The following is an 11,907-nucleotide window of genomic DNA, read 5'->3' as shown; positions in this document are numbered from 1 at the left end:
TCACTTCATGCCGGTTTATTTTTAAAGCAACAATTCACAACAACAGTTGCTTCAAGGTGCACTGAAGAGAGGTCCTCATACTCCACAATGCTGAGGGGAATGTCAGTGTTATGAAATGTCCAAGCTGGAGCTATGATCACAAGCCAGAGGTCATTAGCTTAGAGGCCAGAGGACTTTTTTCTCTGATTAATCTCTCTCTCTCTGTTAGTGTGTGTGTGTGTGTGTGTGTGTGTGTGTGTGTAACAGCAGCAGGGGTAGGATATAGCTGAGTTATCTAAGCCGGGTAAGTCAGCAGCATAAAAAAAAAAAATCACATGCCATGTAACCATGGTGTCAGAGATGTTACCATAGTGATAATCTCACACATCTCATCTGGAAGCATTTTGTAGTATCACAGCACTTGTAGAAAATCGAGAGGCAGCATCGATCACCAAACCAGAACTAGATATGATGGGCTTGCTAAAAGTCTAGTTCCTTCAAATTCTTCACCATTTAAAACATTCGAGTGTAACAGCAACATTCATTAGGCCTTTAGAGGACCTGCTGTCCAAGCCAATATTAAGGTGGCTAGAGTTCAACCAGTATAAACGATACAGTATTACAGTCTAACACAGATTCACCAAAGCATCATTGTCAGTGGCCAGAGGTCTTTACTACTTAGACTTAGTTCCTCCTACGCCGGGCGGCGCATCGGGCAGCTAGTGATCTCCATCGATGTCGGTCAGCAGCGACTGCTTCAGCTTCGTCGACAGTTCTCAGATCGTCCATGAATGTTCGACGCCATGTGGTCTTTGGTCGGCCTTGCTTTCACTTGCCAGTGTGTGGACGCCATGTCATGGCAATCTTAGCTGGGCGATGAGGCGGTAGGCGTAAAATATGGCCCGCAAAGCGGAAGCGCCTTTCTGCAACAACATCGGCTAATGGGCGGGTGCCTGCTCTTCGTAGGACCTCCTCATTTGTTATTCGGTCCCGGTAGGAAATTCTCAGGATTCGCCGCAGGCCACGTTGTTGAAGCACGTTCAGGTGTTGAATAATTGCACTTGTTGAGCGCCAGGTTTCACTAGCGTAAAGTGCAGTAGGGAAGACGATAGAGTTCAGTAGTCTGATCTCGACCCTTACATTCAGGGAGGTCGAGTTCCAAATAGGTTGGAGTCTTCGCAGGACACCAACTGCCTTCCCTACTCTGGCGTCGACATCCCGATCAGAGACCCCGTCATTCGAGATGATGCTGCCAAGATATGTAAAATTCTCCACCTCTTCAGCACGTTGTTGGTTGATCATGACAGGAATGCGGGCACGTGCATAGCCAACTCGGAGTACCTTGGTTTTTTTGGTGCTGATTCTTAATCCAACTTTCGTCGCCTCCCTCTGCAGGGCCGCGGTCAACCTTTGGAGGTCTTCCTGAGTCGAGCCCAGCAGGGAGATGTCATCTGCGAAGTCCAAGTCAGTGAGATTACGCGCTTCGTGCCAGGGCACACCGATGCCAGCTTGGTCAACTGATCGTCGCATGATGAAGTCAATTACCAACAGGAAGAGGAAAGGGGATAGCACGCATCCTTGTCGGACGCCAGTATTGATCTTGAAGAAATCTGTGCAGCCGTCATCCGTCCGGACGCAGCAACGGGAGTTGGAGTAGAGACAACGAAAGGCATCTACAAACTGCTGAGGGACTTCATAGTGGCGTAGGATAGCCCATAGAGTCGGCCGGCGGACGCTGTCAAAAGCCTTCTTGAAGTCAATGAAATTAATAGAAATCTTCCTTTGGTATTCCAATGTTTGTTCAATGATCATGCGAGGGTGAAGATTTGCTCGACGCATGACCGGCCACTCCGAAACCCAGCCTGCTCTTCTCGCAATTGTTCGTTCACTGCGTGTCGTAGCCGATTCAAAAGAGCGAGGCAAAACACTTTCCCGGGTACCGACAGCAACGTGATGCCCCGCCAGTTGTTACAGTCACCCAAATCACCGTTAGCCGATAATGAGATTCACTTGCTGTTTCCGTAGCAGTTGGAGTTTTTACAGGGTGGGGTTGCTAGCCCCACGCCCAACCCTCCTCCTTTCTCATCTTGGGCTTGGGACCGGCAATGGCAGAGTTAGTCTTTATTGAGTCTTTATTGTTCCAATATTCTCATGAGATGCATTGTGCTCTGAATGCTCTGCATATGAGAAAGATGGGAAAACTCTCACATTGACAGTGGATCAAAAACATTGCAGAAATATATAAATTTAAGGCATATCCTAGTAGCAGACAGACAGGCAAAGCCATGTCCCATGGTTCCAAAACAGGGCACCAAGGTTGAAAAACAGCTTGCACTTAAAGATGGACAACTACTGACCCAAAGAGAGCACCATAAAAGACTGGAATGTCAGTTTGGGAAAGCACAGCGCAACCAATTCAGAGGGTGCAGTACTTAAGTTAAATATCAAAAGACCTAGAAGAGAGAAAGCCAGATCTCTCATTACCACCATTACATGTTCCAGTCCAATTAAACCACCTTTTGAAATTTGAATGTGAGATAAAAGTTTTAAAGGTCACCTCAAAATATTTACAAAAACTTGATCAATGTCCCAGAAATTTAAATAATATGTATTTTGTTGTTTTTTTTTAATCTATCAGCTAAACATCAGAAGTTTAAAAGAAGAAAAGCAAGAGTCTCCTAAAGTATTTTATTTCCCTTTTTTTATGGTAGTACTTGTATTCACTGAAGTGAAAAATTAAGTACAGAGTAATTTGGACACTGCAACTTAGTGTGACTGGGGACTAACGCTTTAGTGGGAAATTTACACCATAGCTACACTGTAACCGCAACCCCCTCTAAAACCCTGAGGCGAAACTTGACGTGGACCTCCCTGGAAATCTCCAAGTCTACAAATATAGTGACTGTGTAGTACCGTCTATTCCTCCTGTGTAGGTCTGACTACCTTCTGCCATGCAATTTATTGACATTTTAATAACATGCAAATATTTCATAAAGCTTAAATTTGAAATATGTTGGTGTTGGGAAAAATTATTTATTAGACATTGTACATTTATTGCGAAGTGAAGCTCAATAAAAGCTTATTGTTGTTAGTTTTAGCAATATTCATTCACTCCTTCATTTTTTTTTATTTTGGTCTGGTCATAGCAAAACAAGGCATATTAAAATAGAAAAAACTGTATTTCAGGCAAAAAGGGTGTAGGCAGAAATTATGCTTACATGAGTTATGAGTCAGCATCACCTATTTTAACATAATGTCCACAACAACAGCACCCCCCAGCGGTCATAGTAAACACAGCAGAGAAAAATATCTTGAGTGTGTGACGCTGTAACGGTGCCATGAGGTAAGTCTGTAATTTACCTGATAAACCAGGATAAATTTCCTGTTTTTTGTTTGTTTTTTAAGATCACATAGTGACATTCTAGCCACTAATGGAACTTGTTTCTAATTAATTATTATAGTGACAGATGGTAGCTCTGCCGTTTTTCTAGAGTAATTCAAATGAATGCTGTAAATAGAGGTGTAATTACTGTTTGGTGTCCATCCGTGCATTCTCTTCCAATTCAGGGTTGGAGCCTGTCCAGCTACCACACACACCCTGGACAGGACAGGGCTAATACATAGAGACTGACAACCATTCATACTCACACCTATGGGCAATTTAGAATCACCATTTAATCTAAACCCGTTAACTAATTGATATTTTCACCAAATGGTCTTTTCTGTCTGCCAGTGTGTCATGCAGTTTTCAAGATTAAAGACCTTTGCAAAGGAAAAAAGTTGCCTGCTCCAGCTCCTGGAAATGCATATAACCTTCTTATCAATAATATTTTCAGACAGCAATTAATTATTAAAATTTTTAATAAAAAGCCTTCTGCCTGGTTTTATACCTTTGTCTTTCTGTAACATAGGCCGCAAACCGACATTTTCCCCACAACTCCACCCATCAGCTCGTCTCAATCTGGAGTCGACCTGCATACATCCTGTTCAGTCTGTCAGTTCTTTCGCACTTACTGCTGTTGAGGAAACACTCCCAGGTTACCTGGTGATAGTCACAGTTTAGCGTGGGCAGCCGGATGCTCAATATAAGACAACATCATTATCTTATAATTACATTAATGTACTTTGTTTCCTTAGCTCAGAACTGCTGGAGATTGTGTTCACCCTCAGAGGGACATATCTGAATTAGAACTGATAAACGGGTTTTAAAAGGAGGGAGCGATGGACACTGAGCATCATATCAGTCAGTGTAGAAACAGGCCATAAGTTTCAGGACCAGGGGTAATTATTTGCTTGTCATCATTTTTGATCTGACTCAGGGGTGCTGGCTTAACTTCTCTTCTGGATACATCTCTCCTTTACATGTAGGTCACAGGTGTAGAATTGAATCGAATCGAATCGAATTGAATCGAACTGAATTGAGTACTGTGGCTTTATTGTCTGATTGTCTGGGTGTCATAGCGGAGACAAAAACTGATGCCCAGATAAAGACACCCAAGGACCCAAAGGAAGGATGCAGCAGCAGGTCTCTCTCTTAAAGATCTAACACATGATGAGCTCATACAGTGGCAATTTAACGTTATTAAAACAGCAAATAGCTTTTATAGGTGTGGTTAATTTTAAGGTTGACTTTCAAAAATGGCACTCTTTTCTAAACACAGAAGAAGCTCATTTCAATATCAAGCAGAAAAAAAACGAAGACATACGTTTTGTTTTTTTATTTTATTTTAAAAATCAACACAGTTAGAACTAACCGTGTGTCGCAAACATTTATAGATCAGTCCACCTGCTTGTTTTAACTATTCTCCTTTCTGCCTTATAGGTAAGCCATAGGGACAGACAGAAAATCTCAGATTTCCCACCTCGTACACCTGCGTGACACGTTCATATTGACCCACAGTTGTGTGAAGCTGTAAAGTCTGAGTCTTTAATGAGGGTCTGTCCAGCTTTGGATTCTGTTAGTATGTGTTTGAACTGACCTGAACCTCCTCTCTGTGGGCAGAAGGTAAAAAGGGTGATAAAGTCGTGCGTGCATCAATCTTGCAGAGGGTCTGTGTAGCAAATAGTCAGCAAGAAGAGGTGAAAGAGGCTGATGGCAGTGAAGAGAACGTGGAAAATAAAGGTTTTCTACCACTTTTGTGTGAAAATGGTTTTAGGGTAAATGTAGAAGAGGGATGAATCATAAAACATTTAAATCAATAGCCCACATAGCAAGGAGGTCTGGCCCGGATCTGGTGTCAAACCGGCACAACACAGCTGGCTGACTTCTGGCATGATAAGACGTATGTCATCAGGATATGGGCCAGGTGGCATTGATGGCACTGTTTATGTGATGGCATGCCATATCTGGCTCGATTGTGGTTTGGTGTATGTGGCCCAGGCTCATAGAAAACAGGTCTGGCCCGGATCCGGCATCAAGCTAGCACTTCTGACTGACTGGTGTCATGGCAGAGTGTATGTCAGCCAGATGTGGACCAGGTCTGGCATGATGGCACTATTTATGTTCCTATTTTCCTATTTTAGTTAGAAGATCCAAATGCCATGTTGCAATACTATACTGCTATGGTAGCCAACGTTTCAAATGCAGGTTTGACAGGTTTGTTAGTGTACACTTTATCCAAAACCTGGTGACGGTTTACTCATTGTTACCAGTGGGTGGCTGTAGCTCAGGAGGTGGAGCAGGTCACCTACTGATCGGAAGGTTAGTGGTTCCGATCCCTGGTCTGCATGTCAAGACTGTGAATGTGTTTGAATGTAGTTAGGAAGCACTCAATTTAGAGAAAGTATGTGATTGGATGAATGTGGCATGTTGTATAGAGCACTTTGAGTAATCTGTTAGACTAGAACAGGGTTATATAAGAGTCAGTCCATTCACTGTCTGAACAGAGTTTTCTTATGTTACTTTTGCACTGTTTTGCGTGTTCTGGCACATGTTGTTATTACATGGCTTGATTAAGGTACACATTAGGCTGACATCTGGGGCCAGAGCTGAAACTGTTCTGGGCCAGCACAGGGCCAGCAATGTGTCTACAACTGGCCCGTGGCTGCACACAACTTACACATGGCCCACATAACGCAAAGAATGATGGCCCTTTGGTGGCCCAGATCAGATTTGCCAGATGTGGCCCACACATGGGCCAGCACAGGATCACCAGTGTGTCTGCAACTGGCCTTGTGCTGGCCCATGTGTGGGCCACATCTGGCAAACCTGATCTGGGCCACCAAAGGGCCGTCATTCTTTGCGGTATGTGGAGAAGGACAGTCTGTCTGCAGAGCTCGCTCAGCTTCAGAGAAAACTAAATTTGTGTGCACTCTGCCAAAAAGTACAGTGGACGACCTTATTCATGTTAGGACAGCCTGCCTAAACACTGTGTGAAAATCAACTTTTGAAACAGGATGCAAAGACAGCCAGACAGCAAATCAAACAGCTGATGGCCCAAATTTCACTGATGCGCACCAAGTTGGACTAATGTGAGATCCAAGCTGGAGAACTCACTGACGAAACAGTGTCACACAAAGTGCAAACGAGCAGCGCCACCAAAGAATAAGGGCTTGTTCAGATCAGGAAAAGACCAGCAACTTTGAGATGAGCCGTCTGAAAGAGCAGCTTCAGCAGAGGGACAGTGAAATCCTGATCCTGAAATGGGAGAAGGACAGTCTGTCTGCCGAGCTCGCGCAGCTTCAGAAACATGAGGCCTCTCTGAAACAAACTATGTGGAATGAGAAAACACAGAGAGGGAATCTGGAGCAGGAGAATTAAGTCCTGGAAGAGCAGAAAGTGGTGAAGGGCACAAAAGAAATGCAGAAAAAACTGGATGAGCAGAGGAAACAATTAGCGGAGGCTAAGACAGAGACAGAAGAGGCGGCAACCCCAGATTCCTCCTCATCAGAAAGCCTCAAGTTGTGTTAGAGCGCAGAGAAGAGCAGTCTCAAAACACCACCAACAACAGATAACCACGTGAAAAAGGCACTCAAAGAAGAGACAAAATATATTGAACTCGCAAAGAAAGTACGAAAAGGCAAGACAACAACTGAATGAAGCGCAGACAGCACTGTCGAAGGAGAAAAAATATTTTAAAGACACAGAGAAGCAAATTCAACAGTCAAAACAAGTGTGAGAAGAAGTGCCGATAGTATTTAAAGGTGAGGTCAATCAAATACTGGAGACAAAGGCTGAAATATTAGGACTGGGGAAAACACTGAAAGTGGGGGGAAAGTTGTGTGTCAACAGAGTTATTCAGTTGGTACAAAATGTCCTTAGAGAACATTGAACAACTCAGCCTGACAGTATACAATGAACTCCATGACAGTTTCATCCATGCCGCCGCCTGCTGCTCCACCAGCAGCCTCGTCCACGCTTGCAGCAGCAGTTTCATCCATGCCGCCGCCTGCTGCAGCGCCTCCGTCTCCAGCTTCCACGCCAGCTGCAGCCTCCGTGTCTCCACCCACGCCAGCTGCAGCCTCCGTGTCTCCACCCACGCCAGCTGCAGCCTCCGTGTCTCCACCCATGCCGTCGCCTGGTCCGGCTCCGGCTTCAGCATCACCCACGCCTGGTCCGGCTCCGGCTTCAGCTTCGCCTGGTCCGGCTCCGGCTTCGCCTTCAGCTTCGCCTGGTCCGGCTTCGGCTTCAGCTTCATTCGCTTCGCCGGGTCCAGCCTCCGCATCCGCTTCAGCGTCGTCTGGTCCAGCCTCCGCGTCCTCATCCTCGTCTGGTCCAGCTCCCGCGTCCTCATCCTCGTCTGGTCCAGCTCCCGCGTCCTCATCCTCGTCTGGTCCAGCTCCCGCATCACCAGCTTCGTTTGGCCCCGCCTCTGCATCAGCCTCACCTGGTTCAGCCTCCGCATTCGCTTCAGCGTCGCCTGGCCCAGCTTCGGCTTCAGCCTCTCCCTCATCTGATCCAACCTCCGCTTCGCCTGGGGCTGCAGGGGCCACGCAGCCTTCGGGTCCCCTCCTACCACCTCCACATTGTCGGTCATCTGCCAGGCCGCTTGTTGGGCATCATCACCACCGTGGCCGCCCTCCGGACTTCTGTTGCCGCCACTGCCTTCCGCGTGGCCGGCCTCCAGGCTTGCATTCCCGCCGCCGTTGCCGTCCGCGCGGTCGGCCCCCAGAACTGCTTCCTCGCCGCCGTTGCCGTCCGCACGGTCGGACCCCAGAACTGCTTCCTCGCCGCCGTTGCCGTCCGCACGGTCGGACCCCAGAACTGCTTCCTCGCCGCCGTTGCCGTCCGCACGGTCGGCCTCCAGAACTGTTTGCCCGCCGTCGCCATGTGCACGGTCGGCCTCCAGAACTGTTCGCACGTCGCCACCGTTGCCGTGTGCACGGTCGGCCCCCTGGACTTTTTGTAGACTCTTGGTGAGCTCTGGTTTCGTTTTGTTTTTGATATGCTTTCCTGCGTTTTTTGGACTCTGGTGCTCCTTGTTTTTTTTTTTTTGCTTGGGCCTGTCCCTCCATCCTGGACCCCCTCCGCCCGCCCTGGCCTGGTGCTTTGTTGTGCTTTTTTTGTTTGGGGCTGTCGGGAGTCAGCCCTTAGAGGGGGGGTACTGTCACGGTTCTGGGTCCGTTGGACCCAGTATTTTGAGTTCATTATGTTTTGGTACTTTTGCATCATGGATTTTCCTTTATGTTTCTCTGGTACTTGGTGTTTCAGTTATCTTGGTGTTTTTCTATATTATGATTTATGATCTGATACTGTTGTGATTATGATTATCATTTAGTAGCCTTTGGTCAGTGTCAAGTCTGTCTCTGTCTAGTCTGTGTCTTAGTAAAGTGTGTTTTGTTTCCTGTTTTACTTTGAAGGTTCTTGTTCCTGTCTGATGTTAGTATGTGCAGCTTTGTTCCCCCTGTCTCGTTAGCCCTGATCTCTCCCAGCTGTGTCTCCCTCCTGTTGCCGATTTCCCCGTTACTACCCTGTGTATATAAGCCCTGTGTTTTCCCATGCTCAGTGTCGCGTCGTACCATCAGTTTATGCCTGTGTGTTCTTGGTCTCAGTGTTCCGTCCTCACTTTATGTTTGTTTTCCTGCCAGCAATAAAGCTGAGGTTTTTTGAGTTACATTCCATTTTCCGAGTCCTGCATTTGGATCCTCATCTCTGCCTGCCCGCACACAGAGCCTTGACAAAATTGAAGAGACAAAATATGATCACGCTAAAATTTAACTGACACGCGCACGCGATTATGTGACAAAACTCTTAAACTGGCTTAAAATATTAATTTAAATTGTGCATCTAAATTGAATTTTAAAACTAGAGTGGTTGAAAATAACCACTCTTCTTCTCCCATCTTCCTTTCCTCATCGCCAAGTGGCCATGGCAGATGCCACCCCGTCCTAGAGCCTGATTCTGCCGGAGGTTTCTCTCTTTTAAAAGGGAGTTTTTCCTTCCCACTGTCACCAAAGTGCTTGCTCTTAGGGGGTTGGAGTTTTTGTGTATTTTTGTAGGGTCTTGACCTTACAATATAAAGCACAATATAAAGGAAGTGTTGTTGTTGTTGTTTGGCGCTGTTTCTTAACTTAAAATGTCCAATTACAACAGGACATTTTAAGTTAAGAAATAGCGCCAAACCACAAAATTAAATTAAATTAAATGAAAAAAGCTTTGAATTTGTGCTTCGTTTCATTTGCTATAAATTTGCTAAAAATGTAATATCAGATTAGAATAGTGTGTCTCAATATAATGTATCATTGGTCTACAGGATGATGCTGTGATACATGATACATTTGAAGTAGATGTCATAGTAATGTCTTTCTGTATGTGTGAACAAACCAGTGGTGAAAAGACACCAGAGATACGCAAAGAATAACTGATGTTTGAGGTTAGCTGGTTAGATTCGTCTAGATATTCTACTTTCTGTGTTCTATTGGAAAGGACCGATTGTATGCTTTGCTAACAACTGCAAATGTGACAAATGTGTTACAATAACTATGTGTGTTGTTTTAGCAGCAATAATATTAAATGAAAAAACGCTGAGAATGACTAGTAGTAGGTGACACTGAATGCTTGCCGTGTGATGAACTGTTACTACCATTGATTGTGTGTTTTCTACCATAAACTGAGAAGCTACACTTTGTATATTCACCAGAATAGAGGAAATAAAGTACCCAGCGTTCAAAATTCTCCTAAACTCAATTTAACCTGTCCATGGTGCTCAAAAAGACGTTTACTCCCATGGATGACTCTTATTCAGAAAAATCTTTTAGTGATCATCAGTTTCTTTGGCTGAAGAGACTGAAAGGTTCCCTGGAAAGCAGTTTCAAACTGCTTTAGAGGTCCTGCAGGATATTGGGATGAAGCGGTGCTCTGGAGATACAAGGGAAAAGACAGATGTGGAAACAGCTGAATCAAAGAGCCATTAGTGCTCTGATTGCACTAATAGTTATAGCTTGTGGTCAGCTAATTCAAAAATGGAATCCAAAAAGCATTTGTATCTCTTAAAGTGCAACCGAGATGCAGATAAAATGTGAATCCTTAGAAGAGCGACAAAGTTTTGTCTTCTGTTGGAGGTAGAGCCTTTTCTCTAATGTGTTTCCTTTCAAATCTTAAAAAAAAAGAAAAAGAAAAAAGGAAAGAGGAAACAGGATGAATAGACGAAAGAGGGTTGTGTGTGGAATTTGTTAGGAGGGAGAAAGGGAGGGGTGGTGGTTTGTTATATTGCTTAATCCGGGCAGCACGGTATCACACACTAACACCATCTGTCACCATTTACATAGGAGTCAGCTACCGAACTGGGCTGCTGGGTACTGACGGGCACCGGGCGGCTGCTGGAGGGGAAGTCTGTGTCAGTGAGGTGGTTACGCCCGTGGTCTGTGTACAAACCGTCGGGGTGTGCGTGTGTGTGTAGGGGTGGGGGGTGAGTGTTACTGATTTGGCATCGGCAGCAATCCGATGTGCGCTCAGTGAGGAGGATGCTGAGGAAGGAGAGGCAGGGCGAGACACGGTGATGCGGTGACACATGGCTGCCTGCCGGTGCACTTAGACTGCGGCTCACACTTCTTTCCATTCACCGAAAAATAGGAGAGGCTGGACTCCGGGTTGCCTAGAGACGCTGCTCGGAGGCTGGAGGCTGCCGCAACCGACAAACGAGCTGTGGAAGCCCCGCACACTGCTGATCGGACAGCCTGCTGATCCCTTTGGTAAGCCCAATTTTGGCTCCACCTGGCAGTACCTGCAGCATTTTAGCATCGCAGCTGCTGTTGCTAATATAACGACCTGCTGTTTGGGCTACCACAGTAATGCCAGTGTAGCAACAATTGTTCTCCTTTTCCATTCAGACGTCTCATTGCGCAAACTTAAGCGTCACACTTGGTTCCAAAGAAGGTGTATTACTCATGGCATTATTTATTAATCTCTCAATTTAACAACAGTCCAAGGTGACATTCATTAAAGTTTTTTTTTACCCTCGGATGTTAAATGCAATACTTCGTGTTTGTAAAACTTGATTTTGAACGTGTTCAATTTGTTTGTGCTCTATTTCTAACTTTCAGCTGAAGTTACATTCAGTATTCTTTTGGTCTGTGCGATGCAAAGCAAAATATATTTCTGGGGAATAACAGAAACAGCAGTGAAGAATATGCCTTTAAAAGTACTCAAGGAAACCGAGACTGAATGAAAAACGAGGACTTTTAATGTAAAATGAGTAACTCCAAGCTTTAAACGTCATTTTGTGTGAATCAAAATAACTTTTAAAGGGTAGCTTTGCATGCTTTTTTAATTTCGATTAATAAAGGCATGTTGTCCTGTGGCTTCTTTTGTATGTCAATGGCATTAGACAAAACATAAATACACTACTCGATCCTTTTAATGATTACATTCCATTTACATATTATTTCATGTCACTTTAGTGTGGTTTAAAACAATATTTCTGTAAGGCGATTTTTTATTTCCACTATATTGGCTCTACAGCGTACTGAGATATTTGGCCTTGCCGAGCC

Source organism: Diplotaxodon limnothrissa, linkage group LG9, assembly GCF_057381915.1.
Source record: "Diplotaxodon limnothrissa isolate DT_005_m linkage group LG9, D_limnothrissa_male_GT1.1, whole genome shotgun sequence".
In the NCBI taxonomy this organism is placed as follows: Eukaryota; Metazoa; Chordata; class Actinopteri; order Cichliformes; family Cichlidae; genus Diplotaxodon; species Diplotaxodon limnothrissa.
The sequence above is the reverse complement of the archived record's forward strand: the minus strand, read 5'-3'. Positions refer to the sequence as shown.